The sequence below is a fragment of the Trichechus manatus genome, unplaced genomic scaffold (genome assembly GCF_000243295.1).
Source record: "Trichechus manatus latirostris isolate Lorelei unplaced genomic scaffold, TriManLat1.0 scaffold00038, whole genome shotgun sequence".
NCBI lineage: Eukaryota > Metazoa > Chordata > Mammalia > Sirenia > Trichechidae > Trichechus > Trichechus manatus.
In genome coordinates this window covers 13,219,822-13,246,059 of record NW_004443974.1, presented here as the reverse complement: position 1 = coordinate 13,246,059, position 26,238 = coordinate 13,219,822, and the positions used below count along the sequence as shown (strand labels likewise).

At 47.7% G+C, this 26,238-nt stretch overlaps 3 pseudogenes; 1 reads left to right on the top strand and 2 right to left on the bottom strand.

Annotated features, from left to right (window-relative positions):
* LOC111820439 (volume-regulated anion channel subunit LRRC8A pseudogene) overlaps positions 1-4,470 on the bottom strand; it is a 24,451-nt pseudogene extending 19,981 nt beyond the window's left edge.
* A 221-nt stretch (positions 4,471-4,691) lies between these two features.
* On the top strand, positions 4,692-7,006 carry LOC101343502 (dolichol kinase-like; annotated as a pseudogene).
* Positions 7,007-9,102: 2,096 nt separating this feature from the next.
* On the bottom strand, positions 9,103-23,465 carry LOC101357119 (phytanoyl-CoA dioxygenase domain-containing protein 1-like; annotated as a pseudogene).
* Positions 23,466-26,238: the final 2,773 nt, after the last annotated feature.

Sequence of the window (26,238 nt, the reverse complement as noted above, 5' to 3'; positions counted from 1 at the left end):
CTGGTCTCCGATAGGAGTCCAAGATGGCAGATCCATGCTGTGTTAGCTGGTAGGGGACCTCTGCATGAATCTCTCCTCGCTCTCCATTCTCTGTCAGTTTTCTGACTCCATTTGGTGCTTGGCTGAGTTCTTTCTCTCTTCATTTGATGTTTTAGGGTTTCAGGATTGTTGGATTCTCTGTTAGGCTTAGTTTTTCGGATCTTAGCTGTGGAGGGACAGCATCATGCTTCTGCCTAGAGCGCCACTTTGCAGAACTCCGGCAAAATTTTTTAAAGCAAGAATAACTCCTGTAAAGGGAATAATTATCTAACTTATTTGTCTGATAAATCTGGATTAGCCAAAACGAAAAGGCTTTATTTACAATGAAATACATTTTTACTTTACCAAGGATAGCTTCCAGTTGCACAAAACTGATTAGACACTAATACTGTGGCTAACAGTACATCAAAATTAATGGAAAGAGATTTATCACCGATTGAAGGTTTTGTATGCCTAAGCTAAGTCACTCTCTCTCTTGATCATCCATCTTCCAATTTCAAAAAGCCTGGGAATTGATAAGCTTTAATTTACCAGCATTTGCTTTCAGAACTTAGACCTGTAACTAGATAGCTAGTAGTGATTCCCAGAAAAAACTGAGAAGATGCTGAGAAGACCACTACCCACATTCAAGAACCAGCTGCCAGGATCCAGAATTCCTTGTCTTCTCAAATTCAAGCTGTGGGTATTTGTTACACCAACATTTGTACAATATAAAAGCATAATTAATAATAATAATACAACAAGAGTGCTTCTCAAAATATACTTCTCAGACCACCTACAAAAAATCAGGAGGTGGACAATGCATGAACACTGCAGAACCATGGTCACCACCTAGAGCTACTCTTTCTTGAAGGTGGGGGCACTGGAATCTACATCCCAAATGAGTTCCTATAGCACCACTGCTCCAGGTCATCAATCAGCCTCAGAGGAGCAAACAAAAGACTTAGTCTATAGACTCTCTCTGCCTTTTATCTGTTTGATATATTAGTTTGGGGTTTTATTTTGAGAAAAAGATTCTGCTACTAAATAAGACTCTAAACCACTATCCTGGAGTAAAGCAGCAACTTTATATTTAATAGTCAAAAGAAAAAAAAAGAAACTAAATTCTTATTGGTGAAACTATGTCATGTGATGGTCTTTTTGTTTCAAGGTATCTAAAAATAATGCTTATGGAAAATGAGTTTTTAGTAACAATAATAGTAAATATTTATTGTGCAATTATGTCACTTGTTGTTAGCTGCCGTCGAGTTGGCGCCCAATTTGTGGTGGCCACACATACAACAGAACAACACGCTGCCTGGTCTTGCACCATCCCCATGATCAACTGTCGGATCAGACCAATGTGATCCACAGGATTTTCACTGGCTCATTTTCAGAAGTAGATCACCAGGCTTTCTTCCTAGTCCATCTTAGTCTAGAAGTTCTGCTGAAACAGGTTCATCGTCATAGCAACACACAAGCCTCCACTAACAGAGGGTGGTGGTTGCATAAGAGGTGCACTGGCAAGGAACGGAACCCATGTCTCTCGCACGGAAGGCGAGAATTATACCAATGAACAAACAATAGCTCATAATATGTCAGATACACTGTCTTACTGAATACTGACAGCTCATTTATGAGGCAAATATTGTTGTTATCCCATTAGCTTATCAAGAAACTAAGGCTTAAAAGTGGTTACTTGTCTGTCACACAGTTAATATACTATAATGGAGCCAAGGCTTGAATCCAGGTGGTTTGCATGACTCCAGAGCTTAACTATTACATTTCACTGCTTCAGGCTGCACCCAAGAATTCATCCTGCCAGCAAGCAAAGATGCCAACTGAGGTGAAGCGGTCTGTTCGACAATGGCAGACCATACCCTTAACACAGTGGCTGGCACAGATATTTGTTTTTTTTTTTTTTTTCGCACAGATATTTGAATGAATAAATGTGAAAGAAAAGGAATGAAATGGGTCCCTTTTAGGCTTGCAATCTAATTGGAACAGAAAAATTAAGAAAAACAACATATGCAGAAGTGCCAAGAGAAGGCAGAATAAAGGAGAAAATGGTAGAATTTATCAGGAAGGGAATCTATGGAAATAAGTCTTACTAGTTCCTCGATTCCTGCATACTCATTGGCCTAGGAATAATGGGGATACAAATAAATCTAAGACCTTTATGATGCTCATAAGCTTAAGTGATGAGAATGGCAAAGGACATTACATTCACATTACATAATCAGCAAAAAGGAAGAAAGTACTCAAGGGCATGATACTAACAGACTACAAAGAAACATAACCACAGAGAACAGAAAAGTCAGAGAAGAAAGGGATCACTGGGAAAGGGATCAATGGGAACCGATTCAGTGACTGACAAAAGTCCTCATACTGAATCGGGACCTAAAGGTTTGACTGAAACTTAGAACTGTAATGTCCATCCAAAGACTCAGGGAAGTATCTTCTAGATATATTATCAAGAAAATAAATATGTGCTAATGTCTCTCATTTAGTTACACAATACTCCTTCGAGCTAAGTATCTGGGGGAGAAACTAAGGCACAGAAATTAAATAACTTGCCTCAAATTCAAATGTAAAGTTTTAAAAACTTTACTATTTCCAGTCCAATGTTCCAGCAAACAACGTGTAACTCCATTCCTGCAAGAGCTGAAGTTAATGTAGACTGAAAATTATCTTCTTTAGCGATCCATCTGGTTGGAAGGCTTTGAGTGAAAGCTACTGGGAGTTAGAAATAATAGCTTCTACAATTCAGTCCTTTTAACAGGAAGCTGAGACACAGGAAGCTACCCTGATGAGATAGGTCTTTTGAGAAATAGTTATATTCCACACAGAGATAATAAATAAAAGCTGCCACTTCCCATGGACGCTCTAACTCTAACTCTCTTGTGTGAACTGAGATTTAAGCTTAGCAGCAAAAGCTTTTCAAATTGGAGTTCTATTTTTTTTAGCACACCCACACTATTCAGACTTATACAAACACATTAACTGAAGAACACAAGAGTTATAAGAAAAATCCCAATATTCAAAGTGACTTCCTGCCAATCCCTGAGTGACCGTCCCAAAAGACTGATTTAAGAGTAGTATTCCATTTTTTTTACTAGTGCCAGCTTCTATTAACATGCACAATGATTTTTCCTACTTAAAAAAAAAAAAATGACTCTGGAAAGGATTTGCACTTGGAGAGACAGGCTCAAAATGCTAAGGTGACTGAGGTCATCTGCAAATCTGAGGCATCAGGAATAGACTTTTCTCTTAGTCCAGACCTCCAGGCATTTCAAACATGGGACTGCTGCTCAGTATAATCCCAACTGCTACTTTATACGACTTCTGGCACAAGAAGAAAAATCACTCTCCTAATACAAGCCATGAGCAAAGCAGTGTCTAGGAATTCTAATGTCCTTTCCTCCTTCTTAGGATATGTTTGGTAGGATTCCCAGGATGATCAAAGCATCTTTCAGGTAAACCAATGCTTTCTTCTTCATGATCCCTTTCATTAAAGAACATGTTTTACCCTACAGAGGTCAAACATTTACCCAAACTCCACAATGACTATGAAATAGGCCTAAGAAAAGGAGGGCACAGTGGCCACAATGCTGTCCTGTACAATGGTTGGCCTGAAACGACAGGGCAGAAAAAAGCAAACTGGTCCTCACAAGGCATAGATGTAGTCCAGTGGAAATTCCAGAGGTCAAAATCTCACTTCCAGCTGGCAGGTGAAGGAAGTGATGTGAGAGAAAATGGACAATATTTGTAATTAATACTAACGGCTTATTACATGCTATTCCTGAGTACTGGCGATAGAACGGTCAACACGACAAAAAAGTGGGGAAAACATTGTTGGCACAGGGAATAATAAATGACATAATTAATTTTACCAAGGAAGGTGGTAGGGAGTAGAATGGAAGATACCACTTCAAGGTGTAATGTGGAAGATAGGGGTGTGATGGTTTCCTTACAGCTTTGGAGTCGAACAGACTCGGATTTCAATGCTCACTTTACCACTTAGCTAGCTGAGTTGGACTTCTGACTCATCTGTAAAATAAAAGGTGCCTCACAAAGTTATGAGAATTCAACAGCGCCTCACCAGTGTCTGGCGCTAGCAAGCCCTCTATACTGAGAGCTGTTATCATTCATTTTATTATTTCATCTTCTTGTCCCCAGAGCCTAGCACTGTGCCTGGAATCTCTGGGAAGATTTGAACGTACCGGTTGACTGAATCCATGCATTTAAAAAAAAAAAAAAACAACAACGAATAGATGCGTGAATTAAAGGCTGAGCGGTGACAGAGAGCAGAAACTACAAGGACGAGGCTCCGTGCAACAAGAGAGCACATGGGGAGAAGCAGGGAAGGCCCGGGACAGGTGACTGGGAGGCTGCGGCGAGGATGTCGGACCGGAGGGAGAGGATTCTCCAGGTGACCGTGAAGCGCCCCATCGCGCCACAAGGTAGCGTCACGACCAGACGAGAAAGGGCGAGTGGGGCGCCAAGGGACACACCGGTGGGGACAGGGGAAGAAGAGAAAGGGACTTGGATGAGGAGACGGGAGGCCCACCACTGAAGGATGAGGTGAGGAACCTGCCAGCCTCTCGCAGAAGTCCCTTCAGATCCCCGCGCGCAGGAACCGTTTGGACGTAAACGCCTCCCGTCTCGCCGCCATGTACCCAACCAGGCTTCACTCTGTCACCGCCGCCACATCCTGCTTCAATTCTCGCCTCGCCTCTGCCTCCTTTCGAGCCCGAGCCTCAGAGCGAACCACGATAACTCGGCCAGCTCAGCACCTCACACACGGCTCGCCGGCGGCTACCGCCATCCTCCCGGGCGCGCGCCCCAGCCGCACCCACAAACCCGTCGCCTATGTGTCCGCTCACCTAGTAGGAGACGCGTGGGGGCGTTGCTTCCGTCACGTGACCTCGGTATGAGGCGGGGCCAAGATGGCGATGCCGAGGAAGCGAGGAACCTCCGCAAGAGTGGTTGCACCGTGAGGAAGGCGCCCCAGTGACGAAGTCTATGCCGTAAATTAGAGGCAGTGGAGGGTGAGGGGCTCCAGCTTTCAGGCCGCAGACAGTGAACTGCAGTGGAGCTTCCCTCGCAGCTGCAGAACGGAGGGAGAAGGTTCCTGGCTGGGTGAAGCTGTTGACCTCTGCTTGGCGGTGCTGAGGAGTCAAGAGTCCAAGTCGCCCCTAGTCACCCCGGCTTTCCCGGGGCTTCAAGCATAGAGACGTGACCCGAGATAGCGCTTCTCCGACCATGGGGGCGGGAGCTCCGCTGAGCGGGTTGGTGCTGGCAGAGGCGGCAGGGGTGTTCGCCATGGTGCTGAGCATTCACTCGACCATGTGGGTCTAATACTCCTGGTGCGCAGCGCAGGCGTTATTCGTCCAGTACAAATGGGACTGGCAGCTCCAGCAGGGAAGCGCCGTCTTCCAGTTCCGAATGTCCGCTAACAGTGTACTACAGCCTGCCTCCATGGTCATGCCTTTGCTGGGACTGGTCATGAAGGAAGTGCCAGGCTGCAGGGAACCCCCACTTTGAACGCTTTGCCATTGTCGCGGCAGCCACTGGAATGGCAGTGGCCCTCTTATCAGTGTTGGCACTGGGCATCACACTTGTGTCATCTCGGGCTTGGCTGGAGGAGGCATCATTTACAGCATGAAGCACTCGCTGAGTGTGGGTGAGGTGATCGAGGTCCTTGAGGTCCTGCTGATCTTCGTGTACCTCAACATGATCCTGCTGTACCTGCTGCCCCACTGCTTCACCCTTGGAGAGGCGGTGCTGGTATTAGGTGGCATCAGCTTCGTGCTCAACCAGCTCATCAAGCGCTCTCTGACTGTGGTGGAAAGCCAGGGGGACCCGGTGGACTTCTTAGTGGTGGTGGTGGTAGGGATGGTGCTCATGGTCATCTTCTTCAGCACCCTCTTTGTCTTCATGGACTCAGGTACCTGGGCCTCCTCCATCTTCTTCCACCTCATGACCTGTGTGCTGGGCCTGGGTGTGGTCCTGCTCTGGCTGCACCAACTTATCCACAGAAACCCCTTGCTCTGGCTCCTTCAGTTCCTCTTCCAGACTGACACCCGCATCTACCTCCTAGCCTGCTGGTCTTTGCTGGCCACCTTGGCCTGCCTGGTAGTGCTGTACCAGAATGCTAAGCGGTCATCTTCTGAGTCCAAGAAGCACCAGGCCCCCACCATCACCCGGAAGTATTTCCACTTCATTGTGGTAGACCTACATCCTAGGTATCATCTTTGACCGGCCACTGCTCTACGTGGCTGCCACCGTGTGCCTGGTAGTCTTCATCTTCCTGGAGTATGTGCGCTACTTCCACATAAAGACCCTGGGCCACACTCTGCGGAGCCTCCTGTCCCTTTTCGTGGATGAGCGAGACAGCAGGGCAGTCATCTGCCTCCTCCTGGGCTTGTCTCTTCCCGTTTGGCTGGTCCGCAGACCCTGTATGCAGAAGTGTAGCGTTGCGGGAGCTAGGGCCCTAGTCCCATATGCTGGTGTGCTTGCCATGGGTGTAGGCGATACTGTGGCCTCCGTCTTTGGCAGCATCATGGGAGAGATCCGCTGGCCTGGAACTAAAAATACTTTTGACGGGACCATGACGTCTATATTTGCCCAGATCATTTCTGTAGTTCTGATCTTAATCTTTCACAGTGAAGTGGACCTAAACTACAGTTATGCTTGGATTTTGGGGTCCTCCTAGAAGCGTACACTATGCAGATAGACAATCTCCTTTTGCCTAACTCCTGATATTGCTGATGGCCTAGTCGCTGTGCAGCAGCAGTGATGGAGGAAACAGGAACATGGGGAGGGCGAATGACCCCCACAGCAGCCAGCCACTTGGGTATGAAGAGCCAAGGGGTGAAAAGAAAATTTGATTTTTAGGTTGGTTCAGATTTAAAAGAAAAATCAAAGCTCTCTTGGTTTTAGTTTTGCTAATTTTTTTTTTTTTTTTTAAAAAAGCTTAAAGGATAGTGCAATAACTCAAAGAACTTGAGTGTGCTGTGGAGCCCCTGCACCCCTGCACCTTCCCATCCTCAGAGGGGACCGGAGTGGACACTGGAGGGAGGCAGTAGAGCATAGTGGTTAATGCTTCAGGTTCTGGTATCAAACTAACCTGGTTAGAATCTTTGGCTGCACCACTTACTAACTGTGGCCCCAATTCTCCCGTCTGCAAGATGGGAATAATTAATAACAGCATGCGCCTCATAGGGGTGTTGTGAGGATCCAGTGAGATGAGGTGTGTCAAGTGTCTAGGGCACAATGAGCAGTCAGTAAGGGAAAGGGTCGTTATTACCTAAACCAGTCTCATCATAGCAAAAAAGCCATGCAAGCCAAGGGGGTTTTATCAGTTGTACTTGGAGGCCGGAGTGACCTTTACTCCCATTGCATTTGGAGGAGGAAAACTCAAGTGGGAAATAGCTGAGTGCATGTGGTTTCTCCCATTTGGGATAGGAAGAAGGGAAAGGGAGAGGTAGGATGGGCTTGTTGCATGCATGAAGAAGAGGATCAGGTCCCGGGCTGATGTCCTGTTTCAGCCAACCTCCTCCCCGACGCCCGCCTCCAAGGCCTCTGCTGCCTGGCTGAGTGGTGCTGCTGGGCTGGACAGCACAGGATCTTGTCAAGGGGTCCCTCCTGAGACCCTCTCACACTCTATTCACGTCAAACTTGTCTTTGTGTCTACCTTTGGCAACACATTAGAGCCCAGGACAGGTCCCCAGGGGCTGGAGGAGTTTCCTGGGAGTTCAAAATGGCTCTACTCTGGAACTCTGCCTGAGCAAGAGGCCTACGCTGCAGCCTTGTTGTGTCCCACCGCATACCCCAATGCCAGCACAGAGCCTGGCATGTAGCAGGAACTCAGTCGACGTTTGCTGAATGGATGAAAGTTTCCTGTCAGCGGAAAGACAGCACAGCACATTTCATAAAGCTGAACATCCAATATGGCATGGGAAGGCATAGCAGAAAGAGGTGAGAACTTTGGTCCAACGAGGCCAAAAGACAGGAGCACAGCCAGGACCGGCTCTGGGGAAGCTTGCACTTCTGCCTGAGAATAACTGCCAAGTCCTTTCCCCCAGAGGAGAGTACTGAGACATTCCTTTGGGGCACAAAGGAAACTTACGAAATCTGTCACTTCCTTCAGGCTACCCTCCGACTGCTTGCCAAAGGAAGCAGCATCAGCTTTGCCCCCACTGACTCCCTGGGTGGTCTTGGGAAAGGGCTTTCTCCTCTGGGCCTTGGTTAGTCCATGTATAGAGTGTGGGGTACACTAAATCAGGGTCACATACTCACCCACTAAGGTCAGGCAGGTAACAGATGAATAAGGATGGGGAAGTGGGAACCATGCTGGACCCGAAAGCACATGTGCCTCTAAAGAGGCAGCTCCAGCCAGCAGTAGCCATGCTAGAATGTGGGCCCTGTGTTGTCGACCTTCTGCTCATTCAAGGGAAGCTTAAAAGCCTAGATTTTTATGTGACATCTCCCAATTTTAAAAAGTATTTTTAAAACACTGAAGCCGAAACAAAACACATCCGCAGTGGATCCAGCCTGTGGCCCCAGTGTACGACCTGTGGGGCAGACCTAGGTTTTAGGGACCTCCCAGCTAAGCAGGGTTTGGATTTGGCAGTTGTTCCCACATCTGGATACCTGCTAAGCATTCATTCCCAAGCTCATCTTGAGATCAGGGCTGATTGGGACAAAAGGACCAAGAAGCTACATGTGGAAGTTGTTTTCATTCGGTGTCTCATACGGTACAAATCAGAGTTGCACCTCAGAGGACAGAAGAGGAGAAGCCAGCAGAGAGGTTGCCAGAGTACTTCCATGCCACCAGACTACCTCAAGGAGGAGGGTATGCTGGGGCAGGGAGGAGGTAGGGAGTGAAAATCTTGGGAACGCCTCCCATCCAGCTCCTGCTGCTGCCTCCTGGGCTCCAGGCACAGACACTAGCAGAGGAAAGCGCAGGAGAGAGGCAACTTCGCCATTGCAGCCGGGAGGTCAGGTGAGGCAGCTTGCCTGCTCTCAGTGTTTGCAAGCTCCCTGGGAGGGGCAGTGTCCCAGTCCTGCTGAGGACCATCAGGTGTACAGTGGAGGAAAGGGCAGCTCAGCTGTTGGCTGGAGCCTGCAGAGGACAAAGGAGATGACCTCGAGAGGTGGGTCTTACTGCTCCCAGCCTCTTGTACCTCCTCAGGGAACCATCAGGGCACCCACACGCACCCTTCCCTACCAGTTCTCCGGGCTCCAGATGGTGCCAGAAGCCTCCATGAGGTGGAAAGTGTAGGTGTGGCGTGAGCGGTCAGAAAGGTTCTGCTCACTCTTGTGCACCACTTGTCCATGGAGTAGGACGAGGGCCCCTGGAGAGAACCAAGCAGGTCATGTCCCTTCCCTGGGCCTGGGAGAACACCAGCTCGCACTCTCCCTTCCCTGGGCAGGAAGGGACACGGGCCCTCCTCCCTCAAGCAGTTCTGCTTCCCTCCCATCTATCCCCATTCCTGTCCCTAATTGATCAGCCTCTGCAGCCTGCTCCAGGGTCAGATGTTCTGCTGTTTAGAGGTGGGTTCCCCTGGGATCAAGTCCCTTCAGCTGTGGCCTGTGCCCCTGCCAAGCCTTAAGAAGAGCATCCCCTTCTGTGGTGTTTGCAGAACGGGGCAGAAGCTCTCCATACTGTGCCGATCAGCTATGACCTCAGCCAGTGAATGCTGAGTTGGACCTCAGTTTTCTTTCTTCTAAAAGGAAAAGCGTGGACGAATAGCCTGCATTTGTTGAGTGCTTGCTGTGTGCCACGCAAGTTTGGTGTAAACACCTTGTACACCGCATCTCACTTGCTTACCCACTCTGTTGTTGTTGTGTGCCATCGAGTCGATTCCAACTCATAGCAACCTTATAGGACAATAGAACTGCCCCATAGGGTTTCATAGGTTGTAATCTTTACAGGAGCAGATTACCATGTCTTTTCTCCCACGGAGCCGCTGGTGGGTTTGAACCGCCAACCTTTCAGTTAGCAGCTGAGCACCACCCGTGCTCCTTCTCTACTCTGCACTGGTGGAAACTGAGGCTCAGAGAGGTTCAGTCATTTGCCCAAAGAGTCAGCCCGTAAGTAGCAGAGTCTGAATTTGAGCCCCATCCGGAGACCTTGCTATTAACCACACTGCTAAATGCCGATACAGCCCCAACCTTCTTCATTCTGTAACTTCACAGGCCTCAGATGATCCTGTGGGGAGCCTCTTCAGTGCTGGTGGTCAGAACGACTAGGGACCCATGTGCATGGCCCCAGCCCCCTCCTTCGCTGCCCTCTGAAGCCTGCCTACCTCTCTGCACAGGTGTGGGCACAAAGAGGCTGTTCTCCCAGGCTGGATTTGACACAATGCAGCCGGTGCCAAGCGCCGAGCCAGCAGGATCCTGGACCATCCTTCTTGACACTCCACCTAAGGGCCAAGTTGGAGCCGTTAGCCCTTCTTTTCTCGAGGTCCCTCTCCATGGGGCCAAGGAGGATATAGGTGGGCAGGCAGAGACAGGTATCCTCACTGGTATGGGAGGCAGGGATGAACCACAGGTAGCCGTTCTCCAGCGTGGCAACCTCTAGCGGGATCCACACACCCAGCAGCAGGCCCAGGGGCTCCATGTACAAGTAGGTGGCATCCTGATGAGGGGTGACTGTGGCAAGCTGGCCTGGGGGTGAGACCCTACCCCTTTGGCCGGCCCCACCTTACCTTGGTCCCATTCCTTCCCCACCCTCAGTCCTCCTGGAGCCCTCCAGGAGCCCTCCAAATCCGACCCTCCCATGAGGAGTTAGAATCTTGCCCCTCCTGGTCTGAGACTTTTGGGCAAGCGATTTCACGTCTGAAAGCTTTGATCTCCCAAACTGTGAAGTGGCTGAAGCAATAACCTAAGTCTTGCAGTTGCTGCAAGACTCCATGAAATGATTTATGAAGGATGCATAGTACAGGGCCTGACTTTGCTTGCTAAAAAGTAGCTACGATCTGTTAATTTCAGCCAAGTAGCTAAAGCTATTGTTCTTAACCAGGGACAAGCAGCCTCCAGCCACCAGATGGTCACCAGGTGGGATAAGATTGGGAAGTTGGGTGCAAAGTGGGGATGACTATGAATAACCATCCGTATTTTTAAATATCTGCCCCAGTGATGCTGGGGCCAGGCAGCATGGAGAACCTCTGAACAAAGACAGCAAAGTCGGCAGGAACAAAGTAACGGAGGTGCGAGCCTCACCTCCTTCCTGCCTGGGAAATTGTGTGTCTTTCTGAGCACTAGACTTTAAGAGGGACTTTGACAATCTGGATGGCATCCACAGGAAGGCATCTAATAGTGGGGACTCCACAGCCTTTACGGAGGAATGGCTGAAGGAATTGGGGTTACTGGTCTTGGACAGAGAAGGCTCAGGGAGGGGGTGGTCATTTCTCCAGAGGACTGCCCTTGGGCTGAATGGCAGGGAGGAGGGGGTGGTCACAAGGAGGTAGACTTGGGCTCATGCAAGGGAAGAAAGGGCTTCCTATGAGGAAGCGAGCTCCCTGTCACCAGAGGTACTTAAACAGAAGTATAGGCTGTAAAGGGCATCTGTGCATCTGGTGGGAGTTGGACCTAGATCAGTAACTGCTATGCTGAATCAGTTCCCAGGAAATTTGCTAAAAATACAGATTTCCAGGCCTGTGTAGCTCTACTGAATCAAAATCTCAGGAGACAGGTGTCAGGAATCTGCATTTTTAACAAACAAGGGTTGCTACCAGGGTCAGGAACAACTGTGCCAAGGGCTCCAAGGCTCCCTCCCAATCCACTTTCTAGGAAGGAATAGAAGGTGGCTCCAACTCCTCCTGCCCTAGTCCAGCCTCCTGCCTACATTCAGCAGTAGCTCTCCTTTCCTCCCAAGAGCTGACAACCACTGATGTCCCAGATCTCCCACCTGTGGCCTTTGCTGGGCCCCACAGCCTGCTCTCAGCTTACCTTCACCACCAAAGTGAGGTTGCTGAAAGAAAGAAGCAGAGCCTGGTGAGGATAGGAGACAGCGGGAGTGTGGGAAGTGCAGGCGCTGGCTGAGTCTTGTAGGATGTTCCGGCCCTGACTCCAGGTGTTAACCTCCAAGGATTCCACCCCAACACCCAGATATTGAGCACTTAGCATGTGCCAGGCTTTGGGGGAAGCAAAGAGAAAAGCACCCTGTGCGACAGGGAGCTCCCAGTCTAAGCAGGAGTCAGCATGCGCAAGCCTAAGAGCACAGCGCAGAATGAAACGAGGGCTAGAAGGAGAGGCGCAGATGAGGCCAGCGATTATGCTTTTCACCCCCAGGCTAAGACGCCTTTTCTTCTCAGGGAATCTGGAAAGCTTCTTGGGGGTGGCACTGAGCTGGGCCTTAAAAGCTGGGAGCAGAGCATTTTGATAGGCAAATAAGCAAAGAAAGAGTTCTGGGGAGCCCCTTCCCTCCTACCACCAAGTCTTAACTGAGCACCAACTAAATGCCAGAGGAGATCAATTTTATATGGGCTGTGCTGAGTAAATAATAATTCCTCAGTTCCTCAGGGAAGCAGCTTTTGGCCCATTGTAAGGAGGGGCTTGGTGTGAGCAAGGGCTAAGGTGTGGGGAGACAGAGAGCTCACCTTGAAGATATACATACTTTGTACCACTACAGGCATCTGGAGGCCAAGACTCCTGCCCAAGGCCTGGAAGGGGGCAGACGTCACGCTGCTGGCCTGCCCACATGCCCATCTGGCCCACCCACCTGGCCTTTGCCCCATCCTCTGCTCACCTGTATCTTGGGGGAGTATGTAACAGACTTGAAGACCGGGTCAAGGGCGTGCAGAGCTGCATGGACAGAAGAGGATTATGTGGCCAGACCCCAGCTCCCGTGCCTTGTTTGGGGCACCCAGACTCAGGCCTCATTTTGACATTCTCACCTATTTGGTGTGCGTTAAACTTTCTGTTTGTTTATAACCAAGTTTAACAGGTCCCACAGATGCCTCATCCCACCCCAGGCCTCATCTCACCCATGACCTTACTCTTGACCTTCCTGCCATTTGGGAACCTCCCTCCAGGCCTGACTCCCCATTCCTCATGGAGGACAAAGGGCTCCAAGGGGCCCATCACTTGGTAACAATCTCCATTCCCCTTTTGTAAGCCTCAGTCTCCTCGTCTGTAAAATGGGGACCAGCAGAATAGCCCTGCCTCCCAGGGCTGCTGGGAGGACTCTCAGTGGGCTAACACATGTACCGCTATAGCCCAGGGCCTGGCACAGAACAGTCACTCATTATCACTATTTGCCATCATTATTGTTATTTCACAAAGTGAGGGTTTCCTGGCTTGGTTTTGAGCATAATTGAATGGAACCATGTCAGTATGCCAGGTGCCCCCTGAGGAGGCTCCAGGAAGCAGTTGTACCAAGGACCTAGGAGGCCCCCATTCGTGGAGTGTGGATCATCCCCGGACTGGGCAGCAGAGAGTTGAAGGGCTTGCATGTGCCCATCTGCACTGGGGAGGAACTTGATGAGACCCCTTTTCCCAGTGGTGTGGTGACAGCACCTTGACCAGCCATCAAATGATTGGCATCAAAAGATGAAGAGCAGGGCCAGGGGGAGTCTGCAACCAGGAATACCAGTTGCCCGGCCACTAGCTTACTGTGGTTTTTGGGCAAGACCCCTAATCTCTTCAGGCTTCAATTTCCTCATTTTTTTCCTGCCCTCCCACACCCTGCTTACCATGGCCAATTTTGTTGATGGACTTCTCTGGAGGGACCAGGAAATTGCCTGTGGCATAAGGAACAGGTCAAGGCAGAAGAAGATCCAGAGTCCATCCTCCCGTGGGCAGCTGACTTCAGCGCCCTTCCAGCCCTGGGGGACAGATACCTAAGTCCAGCCCGCCCTCACCCTGGCTCTCCCACACCACTAGGGCCCCAGCTCCGAACATTCCTTGTCAAAAACATCTTTCTTAAAGAAGAATCAAATCTTGTTGCCGCTGCTCAAGAAATAGTCTGTGCCACCCTGTGGAGAGGAGGCATCAGAGGGGCTGAGAGAACACCAGGTGTCAGAGCTGGGCCTGGTAAAGAGGGAGGGAGGATTCAGACACTTCCCACCCCACCGGGCTACAGAACCCCTTCCGTGCTTCCCAAAATTGGCCACTGAAGGACAGGACAGTGAATTGGAACCCCAAATGCCTGGAAGTACAGCCTGACGCTACAAGCATGGAATTTCTTGCAAACCTTTTAATAAGTCATGCGACTCTTATGCTCTACTTGATAGTGTTGAGATTAAGAAAACAGGTGCTAGAATCAAACAGGCCTGGTTCCTGGGTAGCCTTGGGCTACTCACTTTACCTCTCCAGGCCTTGGTTTTCTCATCTGTAAAATGGGAATAATAATAGAACTCACCTCCCCCAAACTGTTGAGGGCTTCAGCCAGAGGCTGAATCTCACAGCAGTTGGAGCAGACTCTGGAGCTAGAATTGTTGTTGTGAGGTGCTGTGGAGTCGATTTCGACTGATAGTGACAACCACGGAGCAGCTGGGTGGGTTTGAACCACTAACCTCTCAGTCAGCAGCCAAGCACTCAACCATTGCACCACCAGGGCTCCGTAATAGTTGGGCTTAAATCCCAGCTCTGACACTGACTAGCTGTGTGACCATAACCACATTACTGGACTTCTCTGGGCTTAGTTTCATCCATAAAATACAGATGGTATTAATGGTACTGATCTTATAGGGTGTTGTTAACAAATACATATAAATCTCTAGCGTAGTCCTAGGAATGTGATAAATACCATGTGAGTATTGGCTTCCATTATCATTATTATGTACAAAACATTTAGTGAGGGCATGGCTAAATGCTCAATAAATATAAACTATTACTAATCCTTTCCTGTTTTCTTAATAACCTATCCTTGAAATGATTGCACATGGAGAACATTATCAATGTCACTGAATTCTACATGGAGAAACTTGAATTGGCAAATGTTTTGTTTGCATATTTTTACCACAATAAAAAAAATTTTTAAAACAATGTATCCTTGTTAATTTTTAAAATTGATTTTGTTGTTGTTGAGAATATACACAGCAAAATATACACCAATTCAACCATTTCTACATGAACAGTTCAGTGACATTGATTACATTCTTCTAGTTGTGCAACCACTCTCACCCTCCTTTTGAGTTGTTCCTCCTCCATTAACATTAACTCATTGCCCCTTAAGCTTCCTATCTAATCTTTCAAGTTGCTGTTGTCACTTTGATCCCATATAGATAATTCTTAAAAGAGCATAATGCTCAAGGGAGACATTTGTTACTAGTTAAGCTAAACTATTTTTTGGTCTTAAGAACACTATAGGGGATATTTCTGGTTTAAAGTTTAAAGATTATCTCAGGGCAATAGTTTCAGGGGTTCATCTAGCCTCATGGCTCCAGAAAGCCTTCAGTCCATGAGAAATTGAAATTCTGTTGGCATTTCACCCCTTTTGATCAGGATTCTTCTACAGAATCACTGATCAAAGTGTTCAGTAATAGTAGCCAGGAACCATCCAATTCTTCTGGTCTCATGACAAAGGGGGCAATTGTTCATGGAGGCAATTAGCTACACATTCTATATCCTCCTCCTGTTTCTGGCTCTCCTCTTCCTCTGTTGCTCCGGGAGAATAGAGACTATTGTACCTTGTGGAGCCCTGGTTGCACAGTGGTTAAGAGCTTGACTACTAACCAAAAGGTCATTAGTTCGAATCTACTAGCTGCTCCTTGGAAACCCTATGGGGCAGTTCTACTCTGTCCTATAGGGTCACTATGAGTTGGAATCGACTCGACAGCAATAGGTTTTTCTTTTAGTGTACCTTGGTTGGCTGCTTGCAAGGTTTTATGATCCCAGGTACTACACAAGAAGCTAGGAAGTAGAACAGAAGCACTAAACACGTTATTAGGTCAATTAACTGCAAAGTCCTGTGAAATCATGATCCTAAACCTCTAACTAAGATATCCTTGTTATTTTAATATAATGTTTTAAATTTCTTAACATCACATGCAAATGATGTTCCAGGAAGATGTCCCATATTTTCCTTGACCACCCTTGACCTCTTATCATATATCCTCCTCCTCAGTGGGAAGCATTTTACAAATGCAGACTGTGCGTACACTCCGATGTGGTGATGTAACTGGAGCTGAGTAGTACCAGCCCCCCTACCTGGGTTCCCCAGGTGGCCACAGGCCCACCACTCCCTCATGTGTGCATCTGCTTTCAGACTCAGCCTACATGACTCAACTCGATTTCCTGCCTGGCCCCTTTCAAAGCCTTTCCACTGAAAGCTAAAAGCTATTTTCAATATTCTTAGCTCCTCTGCACCAGAGGAGGGTGAGGAAGATAAGTCTGGAGAGCATAATTGATAATAATATTAAAGATGATGATGCTATACATGTGTCAAAGATTTCATTTAACTTGTTAATTAACTTGCAGTTAGCAAGGGAACCAGTGAGATGTTACAGCTGCTTCAAAGAAGAATTCCAAGATCACATGTATATAGGCAATAAGGAATGCTAAAATGAATTTACAATTAGATAAAAAATCAGCCACTCCACAGGGCAATACTTGTCACCAAAAATATGACACCATTCATATCCATTTCCACGGACAATATCATATGCATTATTATCAGTTTCACACATCTTGCAGAGTTATAAATAACTCAAAGAGTGAAATGTGGAGCTAACCTGGAAAGGAGAGCTAGACTGGACCCCTAGCAATTATTATTTTTTTAGTACCCATTTCAGTCTTGCACAATATGTCAGTGTTGAGCGTTATAAATTAAGATATACACACTTTCCTCTCCTATCCTTCATCCACCTACCCACCCTCTGATTTCTGGAATATTCTCAGCAGGGTGGAGGGCACAAGATTCGGCCCCCTCACTTCCTTGAGCCCTTGGGTGACTGTCTCTTGCCGCAGGACCTCCCATCTCATCTTTCCCCACCTGGAAGGTAGGCATTGGCTAAATTAGATGAGCTACTTAGAGGAAACTGTCTTTTTGTAACTCTTTATCCATGTAGTTCAAGTCCCTGTTCTCTGGGATGCAAGGCTTCTGGCCACTGTAATACCCTCCATGCCCACCAGAGGGCAGGAATTCTGTGGCTTGAGTGTGCGTGAGCCCCACTGGTGTGCCTGCACCAGTGCTTCTCCTTGGCTGCACTGCCACAATCAGGCTCATCAAGTCAGATCATAGCACAAAGGGTTACAAGAACTCAGTGGGAGATCCCCCGTTGAGTTTCAATGTATTCATCTCAAACTGGAGGGAAATAAGCAGAGTCTAGTGCCATTGGGGGAGAAGACTTACACAGGTGGGCCCATTAGAATCACTTGGCTCATTCTGGTTCAGCAACCTGACTCTTTGTGGTAGGAGAACTAATGAGGAAGTACAGCAGAAGTACAGTACTTGTATCAGGCAGATCTGGGTTCAAATCCTACCTCTATCAATTACTAACCGTGCCGCTTAGGGCAAGGCTCACCAACCTGAGCCTCCTTTTCCCCACCTGTCAAATGGGGACAAATAATACCTACGTTATACATTCATGGTGCCTGGCACACAGACACCTCAGACCCCAGTCTGTTATCCGAAAGAGCCTGTGGGTCTTGGGGTCTTCCTTTCCAGGAGGGTATTCTGGCTGGGGGCTGAGAACCCCCATCGAACACCAGATCCTGTCTTCGTTTGCCCCGGCACCTACCTGGCCTCAGAACTGCCCCTCTTTCCTTGGGGGGAAATACTGTGCGGCAGTGGAGAGGGACGTCCATCTTGGCGGCTATCTTGCCAATCCTTTCCTGCATGGTCACACACTCGTCTGCAGACAGGAATCCTTCCAGAACCAGGAATCCATCCTCCTGGAACTGTAGGCAGGAATGAGACTCAGATTCCTGCCCTCAAAGCCTCCTTAAGACAACTGGTTTGACCCCTCCCCCAAACCAGCAGCTGTAAATATCTTGTTCATCGCTCTGTCCCCAACACTGGCATGGCATCTGGCACCCAAGAATGATCAATCAATATGGCTGCTTGAATGAAGGAAGCAGGAAAGAGAGGTATTTCTGCTCTTCCTCTCCCATGGGCTTCAGTCACACGGGAATTCAACCTCAGTTATTTATTCAACTAATGTTGATGGAGCATCAGTTTTAGGAGCTGAAGACACAGTAATGAGCAAGACAGCCATGATCCCTGCCCTCACAGAACTTACAGTCTAGTGAAGGAGACAGATATTAAATAAGTCATCATGCAAAAATCATACCATCATAAAATGTGCTGAGTGCACGGTAGGGAAGGGAGGGGGCTTCAAGAACAGATGGTATATACACAAGAAATAGGGTCAGTTTTGGTAAATGCTAGAGCAGATACAATTTTGTAATAACAAACAAAAATATCTGTGTGGTTATGTAGGTAGATATGTATGCATGTATGTGTATAAGAAGGCATATGCGAGTAAATGCATGTGCATGTATATGTGTGTCTGTAGCCATATGTATATACACATTTGTGTGTGCTCTATGTATACCCACATATATAACAAAACACATCGGGGGCACAGTTTCGGAGGCTTCCTAGACATATCCAACCAACTCATGGGATTGGTTTACTGGGTTAAAAGGCATAGGACCATAATCTCCAGGGACAACTTAGTCAATTGGCACAACAGAGTTCACACAGATAATGTTCTACATCCTAGTTTGGTGAGTAGCATCTGGGGTCTAAAAAACTTGCGAGCAGCCCCTTAAGATACAACTATTTGTTTCTACTCACGTAGAGTAAAAGAGAATGAAGCAAATCAAAGGCTCAAAGAAGAAACTAGTCCATAAGACTAACAGCCCACACGCACCACAGGCTCTTCTAACTTGAGCCCAGAAGAACTAGATGGTGCCTGACTACCACATCTGACCATTCTGACCAGGGACACAATAGCAGGTCCCAGATAGAATGGGAGAAAAATGTAGAACGAAATTCAAATTCCTAAAAAAAGCCAGACCTACTCGACCGATAGAGACCAGAGGAATGCCCGAGATGATTGCCCTGAGAAAACCTTTAAACTTGGAACTGAAGCTATTTCTGGAGGTCACCTTTCAGCCAAATAATAAACTGGCTTATAAAATAAATAGTATCACCCATGAGTAATGTGCTCCCTTAAACAGTCAACTATATGAGACCAAATGGTCAACATTTACCCAGAAGCAAAACTGAGAAGGCAAGGAGGGGAAGGGAAGCTAGATCAACAAGCTAGAACAAACAAGAATGGAAATAATGAGAATGCTGACACATTGTAAAAATTGTAATCAATGTCATGGAACCTAATTTGCTATGTAAACTTTCACCTAAAACACAATAATCATAATAATAATAAATGGTACTCCTTCACACAATGGAATACCATGCAACGATAAAGAACAATGATGAATCCGTGAAACATAACACAGAGGAATGTGGAAGGCATTATGCTGAGTGAATTTAGTCAGTCGCAAAACGACAAATATTGTATACGACCACTATTATAAGAACTCAAGAAAGGTGTTAAACACAGAAGAAAACATTCTTTGATGGTTATGAGGGTAGGGAGGGAGGGAGAGGGGTATTCACTAACTAGCCAGTACACAAGAATTATCTTAGGTGAAGGGAAGGACAGCACACACTACAGGGGAAGTCAGCACAACTGGACTAAACCAAAGATAAGAAGTTTCCTGAATACAACCAAACACTTTGAGGGACAGAGTAGCAGGGGCAGGGCTCTAGGGACCATGGTTTCAGGGGACATCTAGGTCAGCTGGCTTAACAAAGTTTATTAAGAAAGTGTTCCTCATCCCACTTTGGTGAGTGGCATCTGGAGTCTTAAAGCTAGTGAGTGGCCATCTAAGATGCATCAATTGGTCCCAACCCACCTGGAGCAAAGCAGAATGAAAAACACCAAAGACACAGGGGAACTCTTAGCCCAAGAGACAGAAAGGGCCACATAAAACAGAGACTCCATCAGCCTGGGACCAGAAGATGGTGCGTAGCTACCACCAATGACTGCCCTGACATGGAACACAACAGAGAGTCCCTGATGGAGCAGGAAAAAAGTAGGGTGCAAAACTCAAATTCTAGTAAAAAGACCAGAATTAATGGTCTTACACAGACTGGAAGAACGCCAGAAAGCATGGCCCCCGGACTCTCTGTCAACCCAGCACTAAACCCATTCTGGAGGCCAATTCTTCAGACAAAGATTAGACTGGACTAGGGGATATAAAATGATACTCGTGAAGAGTGTGCCCTCTTAGCTCAAGTAGATTCATGAGACTAAATGGGCAGCTCCTGTCCGGACATGTGATGAGAAGGCAGAGAGGGTCAGGACCTGGTTGAATGGAGATGGGAAATCAGGGGTGGAAAAGAGGAGTGTGTTGTCACAGTATAGGGAGAGCAACTAAGGTCACATAACAATGTATGTATAAATTTTTGTATGAGAGACTAACTTGAATTGTAAACTTTCACTTAAAGTACAACAATAAAAATAAATAAATAAATGGTACTCCTTTGCCATGAGACAAGAAGAACTTTATGGTGCCTGACTACCATTACTGAACATTTTGATGAAAGATTCTAGAGAATAATCCTGATCAAAAGAGGGGAAATACACAACAGAATTTCAAATTCTTATGGAATCCAGACTTTCTGGAGCCATGGAGGCTAGATGAACCCCTGAAACCTTTGCCCAGAGATAATCTTTAAACTTTAAACCAAAATTATCCCTGATGTCTTCTAAAAACCAAACAGTAGTTTAGCTTAACTAGTAACAGATGTCTGCCTTGAGCATTATGGTCTTTTAAGAATTATCTATATGGGATAAAAGTGACAACAGCAACTTGAAAGATTAGATAGGAAGCTTAGGGGGCAGCGAGTTTCTGAATGGAGGAAGAACAACTCAGAAAAGGAGGGTGGGAATGGTGGCACAACTTGAAGAAAGTAATCAATGTCACCGAATTGTACATGTAGAAATGGTTGAATTGGTGTATGTTTTGCTCTGTATATTCTCAACAACAACAAAAGAACAAATGGTAGAAGGACTTAATGTAAACCAGATGTGGGGAAGGGAGGGATCTCAGCAGCTCTGAGGAAGTGGCATTTAAAAAGGGGAGCTGCAGGATAATGGGTGTCAGCAGGTGAAGAGATGGGGCAGAGCATTGCAGACAGTGGGAACAGAGTGCGTGAAGCCCCTGAGTGGAGACAGAACATGAGGAGGGAGCTCGGAGTGAGGGCAGGGGCAGGAGAGGAGGCAGGAGGGTGGCAGAGGTCTTTGTAGGTGCAGACAAGGCATTGGGCTTTATCCCGAGTGCAGTGGACAGTGAGTAGGGGAGTTAAAGCTGAATGGCTTATTCTGCTTTGTCTCTAGTCCTCATATGCTGAGGCTACTAAGAGAGAGATAAGAAGAGAAAGAGTATCTGCATGTTTTCTTGCAGAGAATTATAAAGTCATAGCCTTAACAGGGATATTAGAAGTCACCTCTTGAGCCCACCGCGAAGTGTCTGATTTCCAATCACAACCCCTGCCCCAATGCACCCCTACATGGATGCCCAGGTCTGGCTTCCACGCACCAAGTATTAGAACATTCACCACCATCCACTACAGCCCTCCTGTCTCTGGGCAGGTTTGCAAGTTGGGAACGTAATCCTCATATCAATATGAAGCCGAAAATTGCCTCCTTGGGAATTGGGCCATCCGTAGCAAAGTGTGCATACCTTTGATCCAGTAAACACACTGCTAGGAATTCTTCCTTTGGGGGTTAGCAAATAGGGAAGCAAAGATATAACTATAAGGGTGACTGAGCGTTGTTTAATGAGAGCAATAAATTGAAAACAACCTAAATGCTCAACACGAGGGGATTAAACAAATTATCCTTTATTTACAATGGAACACAACTTGGCTGATAGGAATCATGCTGTAGAAAAAATATTCACTGGCATAGAGTTATGTTCCTGATATACTGTGAAATGAAAATTAGCCGGCTACAAACTGATATATTTACTCCCTGTGGGAACTTGGGCAATTGCTTCCCCTCTCTGACTCTCAGGCTGTCAAATGGGGATAACATAAACCAAAAAACAAAACAAAACCAATAAACAGTTGCCATTGACTCAATTCTGACTCATGGTAACCCCACGTGCTGCAGAGTAGAACTGCCCCCTAGGGTTTTCTTGACTATAATCTTTACAGAACCAGATCACCAGGCCTTTTTCCGCGATGCTGCTGGATGGGTTCAAGTTGTCAAGTGCAAACTGCTTGCACCACCCAGGCACCTTGCTAGTGCTGTTGATGTTAATTGCTGTCGAGTTGATTCCAACTCATAGTGACCCTGTGTGTGTCAGAGTAGAACTGTGCTCCACAGGGTTTTCAAGGCTGTCACCTTTCGGAAGCAGATCACCAGGTACCTCTAAAAACAAAAAACCCCCAAATCCATTGCCACCGAGTTGATTCTGACTCATAGCGACCCTATAGGATAGAGTAGAGCTGCCCCATAGGGTTTCCAAGGAGTAGCTGGTGGATTCTAACTGCTGACCTTTTGGTTAGCAGCCAAACGCTTAACCACTGCACCACCAGGCCTCCAGTCACCTCTAGGTGGATCTGAACCGCCAACCTTTCCGTTAGTAGTGGAGTGCTTAACCATTTGCACCACTCAGGAATTCTGGGGATAATATAGTACCTCCTTTATAAGACATATGGGAAGCACTCACTAAACGGTAAATACTGTGATTTACTTTAACAAGAGTACAGGACTGAATACCAAAACATTAACAAGTCTCCCGGCATAGGAATTTATGGGTGATTTTCACTTTCTTCTCTGAGCTTTTCTGTATTTTTATGTATTTTTCTCTTGTAATCAGGAACAAACTAACAAGGGTCTTATTTTTTAAGTCTATATGGCTCTAACTCCCATGGGTTAAACCGTGGTGTTTGTCGGAAGGGGGACCTGAGAGGGCGCCCTAACTTGGCTCCAGGAGGTGGTGGGCTCCTCACAGGCCCTGCCCCGTTTGCGTGGCCAGGGCCAGGCTGGGTACACGCACACACACACCATGCTTTATTCTCGTTTTGGTCACACACACACTATGCTTCATTCTCGTTTAGGTCACAGACACACACACACACACAGACACACACACACAGACACACACACACACACACACACACAGATACACACCACGCTTTATTCAAGTTTTGGTCACACACACACACACACACCATCCCACCCAGGCTCCTGTGATCTGGATGCCTAGGACTGTGTGTGCAGAAGCTAGGGGTGGTGGTTTGGATTGACCCCTCTGGGCCCCATTTTTCTCTGCCTTAAAATGACAGGAGGTGGAACTGAGTTCCTGGGATGACTCAAGGTCCAGACCCCCCCACACTTACCTGACCCAGTCTCCCACTTTGCAGACCCCTACGTTCTGGAGCTGTGAAGGCTCAGGCAGGCCATGGGGATAACACAGGGTCTAGGAATGGCTCTGGATGGTTCTGGGCGATGTGTGCCCAATTGCTGGAAAGGAGAACTTTCAGGAGGAGAGGCTGGATGAAGTCTGGAAGGCCCAGGAGGACTTAACCCTTCCCTATCCTGAGAAAACCCAATCCCACCACCTGTGTCTCTCGAACACACACAGACCTCCCTGGGATCTCTCTAGGCTGAGCCCCAGCCCTCCCACTCTCTCTCACTTAGCTCTTGGATGAGGCAGTGACCTTTGCCTTGACTCCAGCTCCATACCCTGGGCCCTTCCCCTACAGCTAATCGAGGATTAGCCCTCTCCAACCTCCATGGTTTTTAATGGCTCCCTCCCAGCTTCTTTCCAGAAACCACTCCTTGCTACTTACCAGGTGCCCAGAAATTGTGTTCTGAGAGCGTTGGGGCAGTGAAGCTGGGCTGGCAGAAGTACACCTGAGTCCCAATCCCAGAGCCACCACTGCCTGAGACCTTTGATGAGCCTCACCTCAAAGGAGGTACCAACATGTAGGTGGGGACACAGGGTGGGTCTAAGGAGACCAGGCCCTGAGTGGCTCTGAGACCAGTTAGAGACAGAAAAGGCCTTAAACGACAAGTTATGTCCATTAAAAATTTTGTCGAGAAGAATGGTGTGAATGCCATTTGCTTCTGCCTAATCTGTCCCTGTAACTGGCCTTCATACTAGCCAATTAGAACTAAAATCCTGGGCATGCGTGGTAAGAGACCAAGTTGACAGGCAGATGACCTCATCCCATAAGTGCTGCCTAGAAACCAAAATCATGGGACATTCATCATCAAGAGGTGACTGAGCCGATTTCTGAAGCGAGAAGTCCATCAGCCACTTCTGTGCCAGAATTCCACTGTGATACCTTTTTGAATATACATGAAGTTAATGGATATGTATGACATCCCCTTTCCCGTGTGGTATAAAAGGGCACTCCCAGCCCTTTGTTCAGAGAGAGTGCTTCCAGGGAGGATCCTCCCTCCTCTCCTTACTTGCCATGACTAATAAGCTATGCCTTGCTTTAATGCCGCTTGACTCTTAGTTATTCTTAACTAGAGTACTAGCAGCGAACCCATTGCTTTTGGTAACAGCTCTTCATTCCAAAGGTGAGGAGGTCCTCCAGAGAACTGTCCAGGCCCCTCCCAGCTCTGATATCCTGAAACTCTCAGCCCTGGGAGGAGGGGAACTTAGGGATCAGTGTGCAGCTCAGAGGACAGGGTAGAAGACGAGGGGTATCTCACCCAGAAAGAGAAAGGGGCTAGAAAGTGGGGGCCTGGGACTTAAGAATGAGTGAGAAGCTCCCCACGCCGAGGCCCGAGATGTTTGGTGTCTCAAGTGGGCTGGCACAGGCGAGTCTGGAGGGCAGAACAGCACAAGCATGCCCACCCTCCCCCCAGCCAGTCTTCCTGGGCAGCTGACAGGGCCACGCTCTGCCTGCTGCAGTTTCTGGAAAATAGCCACTGGCCTTCCCCAAAATGATGGCAAAGGGACAGACTGTCTGCAGAATGACTTGGCCCCAAATCAGGTAGTGTTTTCTGGGCCACAGCACTGGGAGTTGCTGCTTTGTCCAGGCTGTCCAGGCTTCCGGAGGGCTGGGAGGGGTGCCCTCCTCGTGCTCTTCCTGGCTCCTGTGGATGGTGGAGAAGAGGCTCAGCTGGGTTAGGCTAGGTGAGAGGGGCAGGCTGAAGAGGAATCATGATAGAAATACAGTTGAGACAAGGGCCACCTGAGGCAGGGTGCATTCCTGGCTGTCACACTCCCTTCTGATAAAATCACCCAACAAATAGGCACCTGTCACATGCTTGGCTACAGTGTCACTTCAGGCTGCGCCAGCCAGGCATAGAGGGCAACTCCCCTCAGAATGCCCTTCCCTACCCAGAGAAAGGCTCACAGAGGAGGGTAAGTCAGGCATTATGTGAAACCTTGAGCACATCTAGGCCTTACTTCCCCCATCTGTAATTTGGGATAACAGAGGTACCTCCTATGAGGGTTGAATAAAACCAATGCTTTACTGTAGATAAACAGCTTGGCATAGAGCATGGTACAGTGCCTACTATGTTAATTGTTCACCAAATGATAGCAGGAAGTCTTCCGGGTGGTGGAAAGTGAGAACATTTTCATTTTATTTTCTGAGCTTTCCCACGTTTCAAAATTGCTGTTGTAATCAGAGAAAGGACTACCATTGTGTTTTAAGGGGAGTGCAGCTTAAGAAGAGGGATATGGGAGGCATGTATCTGCTTCCCACTATTTGTTCATTCTGCTCAGGCTTTGGGAAGTAGGTGGGCGGTGATTTCCACATTGCTGTTTTTTCCAAAGGCTAACCAGATCCAGATCCAACCCTTGTGCTCTGGGCATTGGGTGGCTCCAAGGCTGAGGTGGTGGTAGGGTGAGGTGGTGGGGATTGGTGGGGAGGTTAAGAGACCAAACAGGAGGGGAAGATCTCCACTAAGGAGACACAAAGGGGGGTTACAAAGGGGGTTACAAAGCTCAGCTGCTCAGCCTCCCTATCAGAAATCCCATGAAAGAGAAAGAGGAGGGAGGGAGTCTCAGCTCAGCCCGGAGGCCACTTGAGGTCAGAGTCCCCAGGGAGAGAGGAAGGACAGACTCTGGTCTGTTCCAGAGGAGGTACCCAAGACCAACTCAGGTTTCATCACTAAGACCAAGGTCAAGATCAGACACAATGCCTTTCCTCCTCACCCAAAACTCCTGCCCCAGGGCCCTCATGTCAGTCTAGCGCAAGCCTCCCTGGTC